Here is a 12,885-nt window from a genome sequence, read left to right as displayed (position 1 = left end):
GCGCTGTAAAGCGTCAGTGTAATCAGGGCAGCAGCGCTGGGAGCGCGGCTCCCAGCGCTGCACGCTACACCCGTAAGGGATGTGGTTTACATGCAGCGCTGGGAGAGCTCTCTCCCAGCGCTGCCGCTCTGACTACACTCACACGCAGCGCTCCCGCAGCACTGCCGGGGCAGTTCTTTGAAATTCCAAATGTAGCCATACCCTAAGGTAGCCAATGCTTAAACAAAAACCGGCTAGCTGACAGGTCTCAAAATAAAATAGTAAACAGGGAATCGTCATCGAGTGGGCATGTTTCCACTGGGGTCCCACAGGGATCGGTTCTTGGCCCTATGCTATTTAACATTTTCGTCAATGATCTGGAAGAAAACATAAAACCAACACTGGTAAAAGTTTGCAAAGTACAGAAAAATTGGGGGAGTGGTAAATAATGAAGAGGACAGGTCACTGATTCAGAGCAATCTGGATCGCGTAAACTAGGTTGGGAGGGTAATTAACCAGGGGAACAGTTTACCAAGGGACGTGGTGGATTCTCCATCACTGAAAATTTTAAAATCAAGATTGGATGTTTTTCTAAAAGATCTGCTCTAGGAATTATTTTGGGGCAGTTCTCTGGCCTGTGTTCTACAGGAGGCCAGACTAAATGATCACAATGGTCCCTTCTGGCCTTGGAATCTACGACTATAATTCTGTGCTGGTCTTTCAGAAAGCAAGCTGTACCCCATTTGCTCATCCCAGAAGTTGGGAATGTCAGTGGATAATGACAATTTACTTTTTGGGAGTATAATGGATATAAGTCCTGTAGTTAAGGCCCTGGATTGGCACTCATGAGAGCAGAGCTCAATTCCAGGCTCTGTCACAAGCTTCCTGGGTAACTTTGGACAAATCACCTAATCCCTTTGGGCCACCCGTAAAAGAGTGATCTTGATACTTGCTTTCCACTACCTCTTTGTCTGTCTGGTCTATTTACACTGTAAGCTCCTTGAGGCAGGGAATGATTCAAACTATGTGTATGTCCCAAACTGCGTTGCATAGGACAGTTTCATTAGCGAGTGAATACTGGTGATGAAATAATGGAATACTGAGGCCAATGAACTCTACGTGAAAGGCTGAAAAAATAAATATTTGAGTTTGAAGCCAGAACAAAGATTCTGGAAATGTTCTAGTGCAAGAAAATAAATGTGTATTTGAATGACAAACTGCATGTTTAGAGAAACTAGAAGGGAAAAACATTACAGCTTTGATCGTTGTTAGACAAATTCTGAGTCATCCAAAAGAAATCCGGACTGTTTCAAACAAGCAACAGCCACTAAACTTGCAAATTCAGTAAGTGTTCTGCCATCATCTCTGCCAACGATCCACACAAATGTTAGGAATCAGTTATTCAGCGGAGGGATAGAAGGCGGGTTAATCAAACATGTCTAAGCATTGTGTTACACTGCATCAGTTTACATGAAATGACAAAACATGACACAACAGAAGTTGACGCATAGTGAGAAATTCTCAGCTCTGTAAGAGCAGAATGAGCCATGCAATTTTCATTAATGCTACTGGGAGCTGTAAGGTTCATTTCTCATGCACTGCAGGAAAAAAATAAATGAGACCTTTGGAAATTACAGGTATATTCATGTCTGTTACTTGCAGCGTTTGACTCTGCAGTTCTGTTCTGGTAAGAATCCAACCAAAATTAATGGGAACACATAGGGATGGCAAAATCAGCCCCATCATGCCTTTCAACTTCCTTGCTACAATAAGCAAGTGTCTCCCCTATATCTTTTCACTATTTATTAAAGGTACCTCACTTTCTCCAGCTGTCAAATTAAACAGCCCACTTGTATTTTGTTTCTAAAATTATTCTGAATGCTACAAGGCCACTGTCAAGATGAGTTTTAATAGTAACCTTGGCCTTTTTTGTCTCGTCAGAAATGTTTAATCTTTCTATTAGTTTGCAACTGCTTCAAACACTTTCACTTATTACTGAGGGATACATATTGACACATGCCATTATGCTATAATTAATTATACTGTCACAAATAGTTAAATACACTTCAAACACTGGCTAGCTTACTATTCCAAGTGTAAAATGTGATTTAATACACCGTAATGTAATGTTTTATAACTTGTGATTTCATAACAATTGCCAAATCACTAAGAGTGTTTGTACCACACTAACACCACCTCTAATTTTGAGGGCGTAATTTAGTGCTTCAAAATAGTGCTCCAAAAGAATACTGTCCATAATTTTGCACCTACAATGGATTGTGGTCATTGGCCTTGAATCAACAAGGTGGTTTTCAGAATCACTGAAAACTCAAACTCTGAAAAATCCGGCCCCTTTAACATGTCTCCAAATTGAGCATTCTGAAACAGAAGTACCCCAAAATCACTAGTCACTTGCAAATTTAGGCCTATCTGCCTAACTACCTGTCCTGCCCATGAATCAGGAAGTGTGATGTCCAAGTGCTACTAATTGTGCCTGAAAAATCTGAAGCCAAGTTGGTGCCAGTCAGAAAATCAGGCCCAAAATATTTATCATAAACATCCCCATAATGCGACAAAGAGTCCTGTGGCACCTTATAGACTAGCAAACATATCGGAGTATGAGCTTTCGTGGGTGAATACCTACTTCGTCGGATCCCACGAAAGCTTATGCTCTGATACATTTGCTACTCTATAAGGTGCCACAGGACTCTTTGCTGCTTTTACAGATCCAGACTAACACGGCTACCTCTCTGATACTTGATCCCCATAATGGTAATTTACACTTCTGACATACTGCCATTGTTGTTAATCCAAAGTACGATTAAGGTACAAGGACTATATTAGTATAACAATGTAAGAATTCATAAGCTTTCTGGACTAAAACTCTTTCCAGCTATTTCACTGCATGACATAGGTTTGAATTCTCCGGAGAGCTTTGCTGTCCATTGCCAATAAATATTTAATGAATACTTCCCATTCAGTCCTGATGGGATTAAGCAGCAGCCTCATTACCAAAGTCTACCTTTCTTCTTCACAGTGCAGTACGAGCTGGAAATATGGACATATAATGAAATATTGGAAACATCAGTCCATAGTCCAAAGCAGGAGGAGAAAAGTGTCCGGTCAAGTAACAGAATTCAAATAGCAATTATCTCTCTCCACCTTACATCCACAGTTTGTGCAGAAAGGCTGAAGAGACAAGCCAGCAATAGGAGTTTATAGATAAGCCTTGGGGCCAAAATATTATCATTATTCATTTATTTATATTCTGGCAGCTCTCAACCAAGATCTGGCCTCATTGTGCTAGCCGCAGTGCATACTCATAGCAAGAGACAGTCCCTCCCCGAAAGAGCTTACATTTTAAATAGACACACAGCGGCTATATGAAAGGCAGCGTTGTTAATCCCAATTCAAAGGTGGGCAATTGAAAGGCAGAAAGGTCAAGTGAGTTGCCCAAGGTTACCAAGAGATCTGTGGCAGAGCCAGGAACTGAATCCAGAACTCCTGAGGCTCAGCCCAGTGTCTTAACCACAGACCCATCCTTTCTTTCTATTCAATTCTGGCTTCGTTTACACCTGTGCAATTCCATTAACCTCAGTGAACTGCATGGGTCTAAGGGATGGCAGAACTGAGCCTCCATCTCATATAGGGTAATCTGCCTCTAAAATGTAAACAATAAGAACAACATTCCACAACCACAGCTACACTTACCCACCCAGACCACCTCTATTGCACCAACCCACTATGGGAGAATCCAACCTGACATCTTACACCTAGACTACAATACTTCCAGTCAAGCTGTCAGCATTAACTCAGAGTCTCCACACTGATATCTGAGCTAGAAGCATAAAAAAATGGAGATAATTTCAGAGGCTGCTGCATGCTAACTGTGGGGAAATGTTGATTTTTTAACGGTGTTCATTGTCCCTTTCTCCAACATAATTTTCTCCCATTGAAACGACATGTATACATACAATAATGGTAAGAGATGGGTGCAAGAGAGAGACAAAATATTCTTCAGATGCAGTATTGCCAACCCTGAGCATGCAAAAATCATGAATCAGGATCTCAAAATCATGAGATTGGCATAAAATCATGAGATTAATCAATAATAATAATAGGTTCTTTTTATTTGCCTTCAAGATATTGAGCCTTTACAGTTCATGCTGTCAAATATTTCTCTGCAATCATTAGGGCAGGAAGCTTAGTTTAAAAAAAAAGGAAAGCTGAGATTCTCACATGGTCACTTGATTCCAGGACCTGTGGCTTTAAGAGGAACATCAAATATTTAAAGGCTAGTGATAAAATCATGAGAGTTGGCAACACTAAAATATAGTATTCTATAACTCGTGAGACCAACTTTATTGACTGCTGGATCTGACACATGGGATTTCTAGGACAGCCACAGGTGAGTTCTCCAGCTGGAGCACTCTGACTCCAGCATAGAGGTACTGGGTCTGATTTCCCACTGCATTACTCCAGTGTTACGCCAGTGTAACCCCACTGATTTTGGGGGTATTATACCAGGTTGAAATTGGAGTACTGCACCAGAGAATCTGACCTACCATGTTTCCAGTGAAAAGTTCCTTAAGAAAGAGAAGAATGTGATATATTTAAAATTTAGTCATTGCTAAAAATAAAATAAAAAAGCACAGAGTAAATCCTGCATATTGTACAACTCTTGATAATCCACAGAATATATCACTTTTTTGGCACACATGTTAAGATTTATCTGAAGGTCACAAAGTAACCCTTCAGTTTTGTTTTAGTTGGGACAGTCCCAATTTGTGTCTCTTCTGACTTGCATTTTAAATGTGCAATCAGCCTCACTCTACATGGTACATTTCAGCAAGTCCTGCATAACTTAACAAGGATGGAGAGGAAGTATTAAGGGGCTATTTAGAAGTAACAGGATGAAACTAAGAGCAGAAAAAATTAGGCTTAATGTCAAGACTGTGAACTGTCATCTTGCACATCATCAGGGATCTTCAGAGCTAAGAACATGAGCCCCTACAGCTTGGACTAAGAGACTTTGATTCCTAAATGAGTGTTCTAGCATAGTTCAGTGCTCCAGGCACAGAAGAAGAATGCATAAGCTCATACTGAGTAAAGGTTAACCTAGAGGGATTCTCAAACATGTACAGAGTGGACCATCTCTTGATGTATCCTCACGGACATTTGTCCTACCAAAGGTAATCAGATAACATCCCTTGGGCAGCCATAATTGCTTACATGGTCAAGTTAGGTTAAAAACATATTATATACTTGCCTAATTTCTCTTAATGTGAAGACAGCCACCACCACGGCAACAGCTGCTCTCGTAAGATAACCAGCAAATGCTCTGCAGACCAGTGGAGATTCAGGGACATCTGTTTGGGGACCACTGTATCAGACAGTTGAACATTCTCCAAGTCTAGTAATGGAAGGCGCATTGCATGGCATGGGTAAAATAGAATGCCAAAGAACTGGAGAATATCCTGTATAAAATAACCCAAGCCAAGTGATCTCCCACAGGGACTCTCAGCCTTTCCGGACTACTGTCCCCCTTTCAGGAGGCTGATTTGTCTTGCTTACCCCCAAATTTCACCTCACTTAAAAACGACTTGCTTACAAAATCAGACATAAAAATACAAAAAATGCCACAGCACACTATTCCTGAAAAATTGCTGACTTTCTCATTTTTACCATATAATTATAAAATACATCAGCTGAAATATAAAGATTATACTTGCATTTCAGCGTATAGTATATAGAAAAATAGAAACAAGTCACTGTCTGTATGAAATTTTACTTTGTACTGATTCCGCTAATGCTTTTTATGTGGTCTGTTGTAAAACTAGGCAAATATCAAGATGAGTTCAATACCCCCTGGAAGACTGCTGCGTAGCCCCTCGGGGTACATGTACCCCTGGCTGAGAATCACTGATCTAATAACCACTTCTGATTTCATGTTAAAAGGCCTCGCATGTCAGTCAAGCCCTTGGTAGCCAAAATGTCAATATTTTGAAACAGAAAATCCTTGCAACCTTAGAGGGGTATATGATGTTATATTGCAAGAAATTTCCCAGATACCTCTATGAAATATGCTGGTTTGCTTGATGACAAGGAGAGCAAGGATGATCTTGTGGTTAAAAGCCCTGGGCTGGGCCCCAGGAAATCTGTGTTCAGTTCCTGTCTCTGCCACAGTTTTCCTCAGAGAGCCACTTACTCTCCGTGTGCTTCAGTTCCCCATCTATAAAATGGGGATAATAATCCTTCCCTTGTCTATTTAAACTGTAATCTCTTTGGGGCATGCGTATGGACAGTGCCTATTACAATGGGGCTCCATTACTGACTGGTGCTTCTTAGTGACAGACTGGCCCCCAGCTATGATGCTATTTTTAAAACAAGGAGATGGTTCAATATTGATAGCTAACTGAAATTTGTGTGTCAGAGTATGCTGTCCCCTCCCCTCCCCCGCTGGATGAACACAAACAAAACTGACCCTACACTAAGTAACACCAATAGCTACTGTGGTGTATTCATTACTACAGACATAGTGCATCTTCAGTGGGCTTCCCTCGGGATGGTATCAAACGTTTTTCCCATCAGCTGAATGTGCTAATTTGATGGTAACTTGCGATTTCCTACAAAAGCCACTAGGCGTGTGTGTGTGTGTGTGCCTGCTAGCACTGCATAGGAAAGATAGAGAGCTGTGCTCGTAATTGGAGGAGAAAAGGTGTTTCATTATCTGGAAAGTGTGTGCTCTGTGACTCGGCTGGGTGCACTTCCACAGAGCAAAGGACCCGAAAGGTATTGGAAGATTAAACACTGTGTATAATTTCCAAAGAGACTGTTAATGAATTGGCCCAGGAGCTCTGATAACTCCCTGGAACTCCTGAAGTACTGGACGGTGTGATAGTAATGCATGACTTCATTCCACCCATGCACTTGTCCCCTTGCCAACAGTGACCATCCAAACACAGTTGTTAGCGCAAGCTGAATGCAGCGCCCCTCCCACCTCAGCCTCCAACACCTTCCCAGATACACAATGCAAAGATCTGTACCCTACATTTCGGGCTGCATTGTCCCTGGCCTTTGCACGGGGGCAGAGTGAATATGAGTGGGAAAAACTTTCCCCTCTCTCTCCCATGCATCTTGTGTAAGGCCCAGTAAATACTCCATCCTCGCAACCTACAGATTGCCCCTACAAGACACAGAGCTGGCCCAGCTCACTGGGAAGAGAAGGACGCACCTTCCCAAAGAATAATGTAGACAGCACATTTCTCCTGCATGCTGGAGAATGTAGGAAGGTCCCAGGACACAACTCCCTCCCCAAGCTGTCCCACATATGGTGCATATCTACACACATCCCTCTTGTGGCCCTGTGGCCAAACAACACAGCTAGTCTAGTTGTACTGCAAACTGTTTTAAAATATTTTCCCTGGTTGGGTTTGAGACAGCAACTCACCTCCAATTATTGTATGTAATTAATGTATTTAACATGCCCATTTCTAAAACACACTTTTTAATTCTGTTAAATCCTTGCTCTGTTTGAGAGCAACTGCCACCAACAGATACAAATGACTGATGTGTTTTTCAGTGACACATCAAACAATGCTGGGTAGCTGTTTGCCCCTCCCCCCAATCCAGAATTTGAAATGTCTGGGTGCATATTTAGGTAGCCTTCCACCAGCGCTGTGCCCTCTGACCTAGTTCAAATCGGCAGAACTCTTACAGAAATATTTTAAGCACATCCGCATCTTCTCTGGAGAGCTGTATGCTAAAGCCATACTCTCTCGTGGACTGGGATCCTCCGCAGTTCTGAATTATCACTGACAAAAGATAAAGGTGCCAAAGAGATGCCATTTTGCTTTGCCTCAGTGCTGTTACACAAGACGGTATTTTCAGTTTCCTGTTCCCTCTGACATCTTTACTTCTTGTCTGTTCATAAATGATGCGCTCACTGGTAGCCCAGGCAGCTTTAACAATGCTGTCCTTATGTCTCACTCCCCAACTCTGCAATGCCATAAACAGTCAAACGGAACTGCTATGTGTTGGTTTAGTAGTGTTACAGCCCTTTAATTGAAGCTCCAGCGTCACCTTTGCAAAAATTCATACAGATTCTAATCACTGGAAGAGCAAATAACATGAACTCACTGAAGGTATAAGAAGATCAAGCAGCTAATTAAGGAAATAAGTGATAACTTAATCAAGATCATTAGAGAAATCAGCATGTTGCTGTGATTACTTAAATGGCAATGTAAGAAAAATACTCTTGCTTAACCAGAGCTTTGAAGGACTCAGGGAGGCCTGCTCTGTCAATAGGCAGAGAAGCACAGAAAGACTGCCCTGGAACAGTACTTTCTTGTATTACACCAAAAGCTGTGTCCCATCTGAGGCTGATTCAGGAAAATACTCAAATCCCCTGGTAATTTCCTGCAGACAGAACATTTAATCATCTCCAAGCCTCCACCACAAAAATCCAAAGTAAATGATTCACACTTTCAGAGAAATTTGCCTTAAGAACCAGAATAGTCTTCTGCTCCAGGATGGATCAACTATTTGTCCATGCAAAAATATTTTATTTCCCTTTCTCTCAACAGAAATAAAGTCAAGTAAGCCTGGCCATAGCATCTCTCTTTTACTTTTTTTACGTCAGCCAACTGCTCCTATGATCCGGATTATGTGCAGTTCTGTGGGTACAGGCTATGCACTGACTCCATAGATACATAATATTGGATCATTTTTGTTTTTTTTTATCCCCGCTAAGAGGCAGTTTGTAATATGAACAGAATTAGAAACATACAAGGTTTTCACTGCTCCAGCTCACTTGACACCTTCAGTTGCCTAGCACTATGTTCTCAAGTTTTTGCAACTGATTATTTTAAGAATTGTCCTAATCCACTCCTTCCCAAGTGGATATTTGCTCTGTCTGTATACACAGATCACTATGTCTGCCTCTCCAATTACTCCACCAGTTGCGCAGATCAACACATCTGCTTGAAGAAAGCAGGAATCCCAAAGCCTACAAGTGATTTAAACTGGCTAAATGAATGCAAATAGAGGAGGATGTTAAACATATCTATAGCAGCAAATAGCCAAAGTAACTTCATGCAGACCAGCATTCTGTAGACAATGTGCTAGTTTGTATTTGTAAGAAGTATCTTTTTTCACCCAAATGTGTCTTTTATGACTAACCAGTGAACGTGTGAAATGTGACTTGCCAGTTGCTTAATTGCAAAAGTATTCAAAACCCATTAAGTTAAGTATGTTTCATTAGATACTTAAAAATCTTTGTTTTACTTGAAACAAAAAAAAGTGCTTTACTTTGCATCAGAGAAAGTCTACATTCCATTTAGAATTCATGCTAATATTTTTAATATAAAAATTCAACATCCAAGAGTTAAAAATAACATTTTAGCCTGTATTAAACACAGCTGTCAAAAGGTTCAAGATTTGCATTTTGTCATTCCACACAAATCCCCACAGCAGCTGAGATGACATACCCTACATTTTGAAACTAAGAGCTAAAGATAAGCTTCAGAGTCTCACAGTGTTTTACATTTTAGACTCTTAATGCACTAAAAAACTACAAGTGGTCTGGAAGTTGGTAAGAGAAGCTGTGCAAAGCCACGGTTCTCTCAGTTTTACAACTTGCCAAGGTAAAAAAAAACCCAAACCAAACCAAACCCCACTTGAAGTATATATATTAATAGTCTATATTAGTAAATCAGGTCTGGACTGTAATTTAGCAGCAGTAATTAAATGAGACCAAAATTGTCTACAACATTTGAACTAGTTAGATCAGTTTTTCTGCCTAATTGCAAAAGCAACCCTGAGATTACAGCTGGATACAGAATATTACAACTGAAAACAACTTTCCAAGTGTAAATATTAGTCTCAGATTAAATGGTTTATGCTTTCCTATGTTACAAACTGAACACGATTACTTACCCCGACTAAACAGGCATTTATTTCGCGTGCACAAAAACCACTGCCTCAGTGGGAAGGAGAAAGGAAAGAGAGAAAGATGGAGAGAAAAAAAGAGAGACGTCTCTTCAATGTCTTCCTAATGAGAAAAGTGTGGTGGCTGAAGCAAAGAGCAAAATGCTTACTGAGGCCCTCTGGGGTACTCAGCGAGAGGTGGAGAAGCATTCTCACACAGCCTGACTAAAACACTGCCATTTGGAGTGGCTTTGCTGTTCAAGAAGGCTGTTTGTAGCTGTGAGTCAGTTAGGTCATTTGGGGAGTTAAAGCACTCAGGCTGTTTCCAGTGACGCCCACCGAAGTTTTAGCTTATTGGAGAAAATCAGAAGGCATAACCCAACCCTGTCCCTCTAACCAAATTCCGATCTCAGGAGCCAGCATCCCTTACAGCTTTAACTAACAGAGCTAAAGGAAAAGTTACTTTAACTACCACAGCTCATGGCTGTACGTCAGTAGAAAAAGGTTTATAAGCAGCATGTAGTTCTAAAAGTAAAAATGACTCTCACAGTTAACTATCATGCCATAAAAGACGCCTGGCAAATAACCCGAATACTGTTCACGTGTGTTCTTTTCAATAGAACCCAGCTGTAAAAGAGGCTCAGTTCTTTTCACTGCATACAGATCTACATGCTTGCTCATGGTACTAACTTTTGAAACAGACTAAACGAGGGGCTACTCATAAAATTATAAACTGCAGAGCTACAACATGTGCCATTTCCTGCAGGAGGCACAAGGACCTAGAAACTTTCTGTTCATTCTCAAACAGGTCGGCATGAAAGAAGATACAGGCCTTTCATGCTCACGTGATAAATTTTGATCTTGTACAGTTGTGTAAACCTGGAGAGATTCTGCTGACATATTGTACCTGCAAAATTTAGTCAAAAAGTTTAGATACATTTGGAATAAATCTGAAGTTATGTTGTAGTTATGTTGTAGTTTTCAACCTGTGACCCGCAGACCCCTGGGGGGGCCGCAGACTATGTTTAAGGGATACACGAAAGGTGACTATGAAAATAAACGTTTCGGAACTCAGAAAAGGCATTTCTATTTTTCTGACCAATCGGAAGTATGCGAATATCCCCACCTACAGCTCAAAACCTGGAAGTGTTGTTGTTACCATAGAAGCCCACAGTTTAGCGCCCTTTCTCATGCTGCATCAAACGCCGGGCCAAGTACATGCAACATTTATAGTTGAATTCTGTTGAGTTGGTTTTGAGTTTAAGACTTCTATGGTAGGGGTTTGCGGACCACAAGTTGCATCTCCAACTGTCCACAGGGTCCACACCTGCTTTCGACATTTTTTTAGGGATTCACAAATGAAGCAAGGTTGAAAACCACAGCCCTATAGTGTATACTCAAGAACATTGAATTATGTATGGACTGCAGAAACCAACCTTAAAGTAGTTTTTGCAGCTTGGCACAGGCATGTGGATAAAGCCAATGAAGACTACATGCGAGCAAAGGAGTGAGGCTAGAAAAATCATTTAGCTATGGTATTCCCAGTTTAAACTTTAATGGACTGTTTTGCATTTTAAAGTATTACCTTGCAGATGCAAAATATACACTTTAAATTTAGAAAAGGAACTCCAAACAAAAGTTCCAGAATAACCAAAACACAGGCAAGAAAAAAGGTATGTCTTTAAAACTTCAGTGAGATCACTTCAAGAGGAGCGAGAGTAGGAAAGCAAATTTCACTTCCATTCATTTTTGAGATGCTGAAGAAAAATCAAGGGCTGGAAGATCAAAAGAATGCTTGAAAGAATAATCATGATTATCTCAGCAAGCAGGCTTTCAGAAACTCGCTCTTTCTGATTGTTGGAAGCACCTCGTTTTCCTGCAGCTAGCTCTCACCAAAATTAAGTGTGTAGAAAATAGTCTAGCAACTTCAGACATAGAAAAAACATCAGAATTTGGGGCAGGCTATTATTACTACAGAAGGCTAATGAGTGTGCTTGGTACTTTATAATCAAATGTCTCTTTACCAAGGAGTTTACAACGTATGTATGATACATAAGATACTAGTTAAAGTACAAGAACACATTCAGACACCGCCAATCACCATACATTGGAAGGCTTCACAGACTAAATAGGTTCTAAGGAGGAGTTTGGAGGTTATCCTGCTCATTCAGGAGTCTACTCAGAGCAACCAGTAAGAGGCAACTTGCATCCGATAAAATCCCCAAATAAGTTTTTACCCAGCCCTCAGTTATACCACACGACTGGGCTTTACTGCAGCTGTTGTTTTAATTGCGTGAATTCTAGCGCTCATCATAACATGACAGCAATGGAAACTGACGTCTTCAGGCGTATCCGCAGAATCAAGAGAACTGCAGGCCAGCCCTCCACACACTGCTGTGGTCTCTCTAGATGGAGGGAGGACAGAGTGCAAAAGGAAGGAGTTAGGTCTCCTTGCATGTTCTGTCCTGGGCTTCTTTGCTGAGGCTCCCAGCAAGAAAGGCACTATTTACAAGAGGCATTTCCCGCCTCCAAAAGCGGAAACCTCTCTGCCCACCAACAGAAGCAGCTGGCCCTCCACTGGATGGGAATGTCTTTCAAGCACTATCGACCTGAGCTGCAACCAAACGGAAGAGAACGGTTTTGTATCCATTTACCAAGCCCCAGAACAAAAGTCTACCACCTGAAGCCTAGGGGAGAAGCTGCCAGCTTCTGATTCTGTTCCACTTGTTTTGTAAGCTGCTCTTCAGTTGTACTCCTCCGCTCCAAGAAGCTATTCAGCTTGTCCCCCATAGCCTTTCAGCTGGCCCATAGCAGCATGCTAAGGCCCAAGAGGATCTGATTCAGGTCCAGGTATTTGGCTCAGTTTGCTTACATGGCATGATCTCCTTCAGACACCGGGTAGCACAGTCCTTCCTCTCCAGCCCCTCTGTTACCCAGATACACTCCATGTGCCAGCAACATCACCCGAGTCAGCAACCA

At 41.4% G+C, this 12,885-nt stretch overlaps 1 protein-coding gene across 3 annotated transcripts in view; it reads right to left on the bottom strand.

The window, feature by feature from the left end:
• The window catches only part of PRICKLE2 (prickle planar cell polarity protein 2), a 187,994-nt gene that overhangs the window by 101,984 nt on the left and 73,125 nt on the right, over positions 1-12,885 (bottom strand). The window contains exon 1 of one of the 3 annotated variants that reach the window (XM_030570706.1): positions 9,916-10,161. The exons of the other annotated variants lie outside the window; for them this stretch is intronic. The gene's annotated coding sequence lies outside the window, so the exon portion shown is untranslated. Of the gene's footprint in view, positions 1-9,915; positions 10,162-12,885 lie in introns of those variants that run through there. 3 annotated transcript variants of the gene reach the window in all.

This window comes from Gopherus evgoodei, chromosome 7 (genome assembly GCF_007399415.2).
Source record: "Gopherus evgoodei ecotype Sinaloan lineage chromosome 7, rGopEvg1_v1.p, whole genome shotgun sequence".
NCBI lineage: Eukaryota > Metazoa > Chordata > Testudines > Testudinidae > Gopherus > Gopherus evgoodei.
This window is presented reverse-complemented; position numbering and strand designations above follow the sequence as displayed.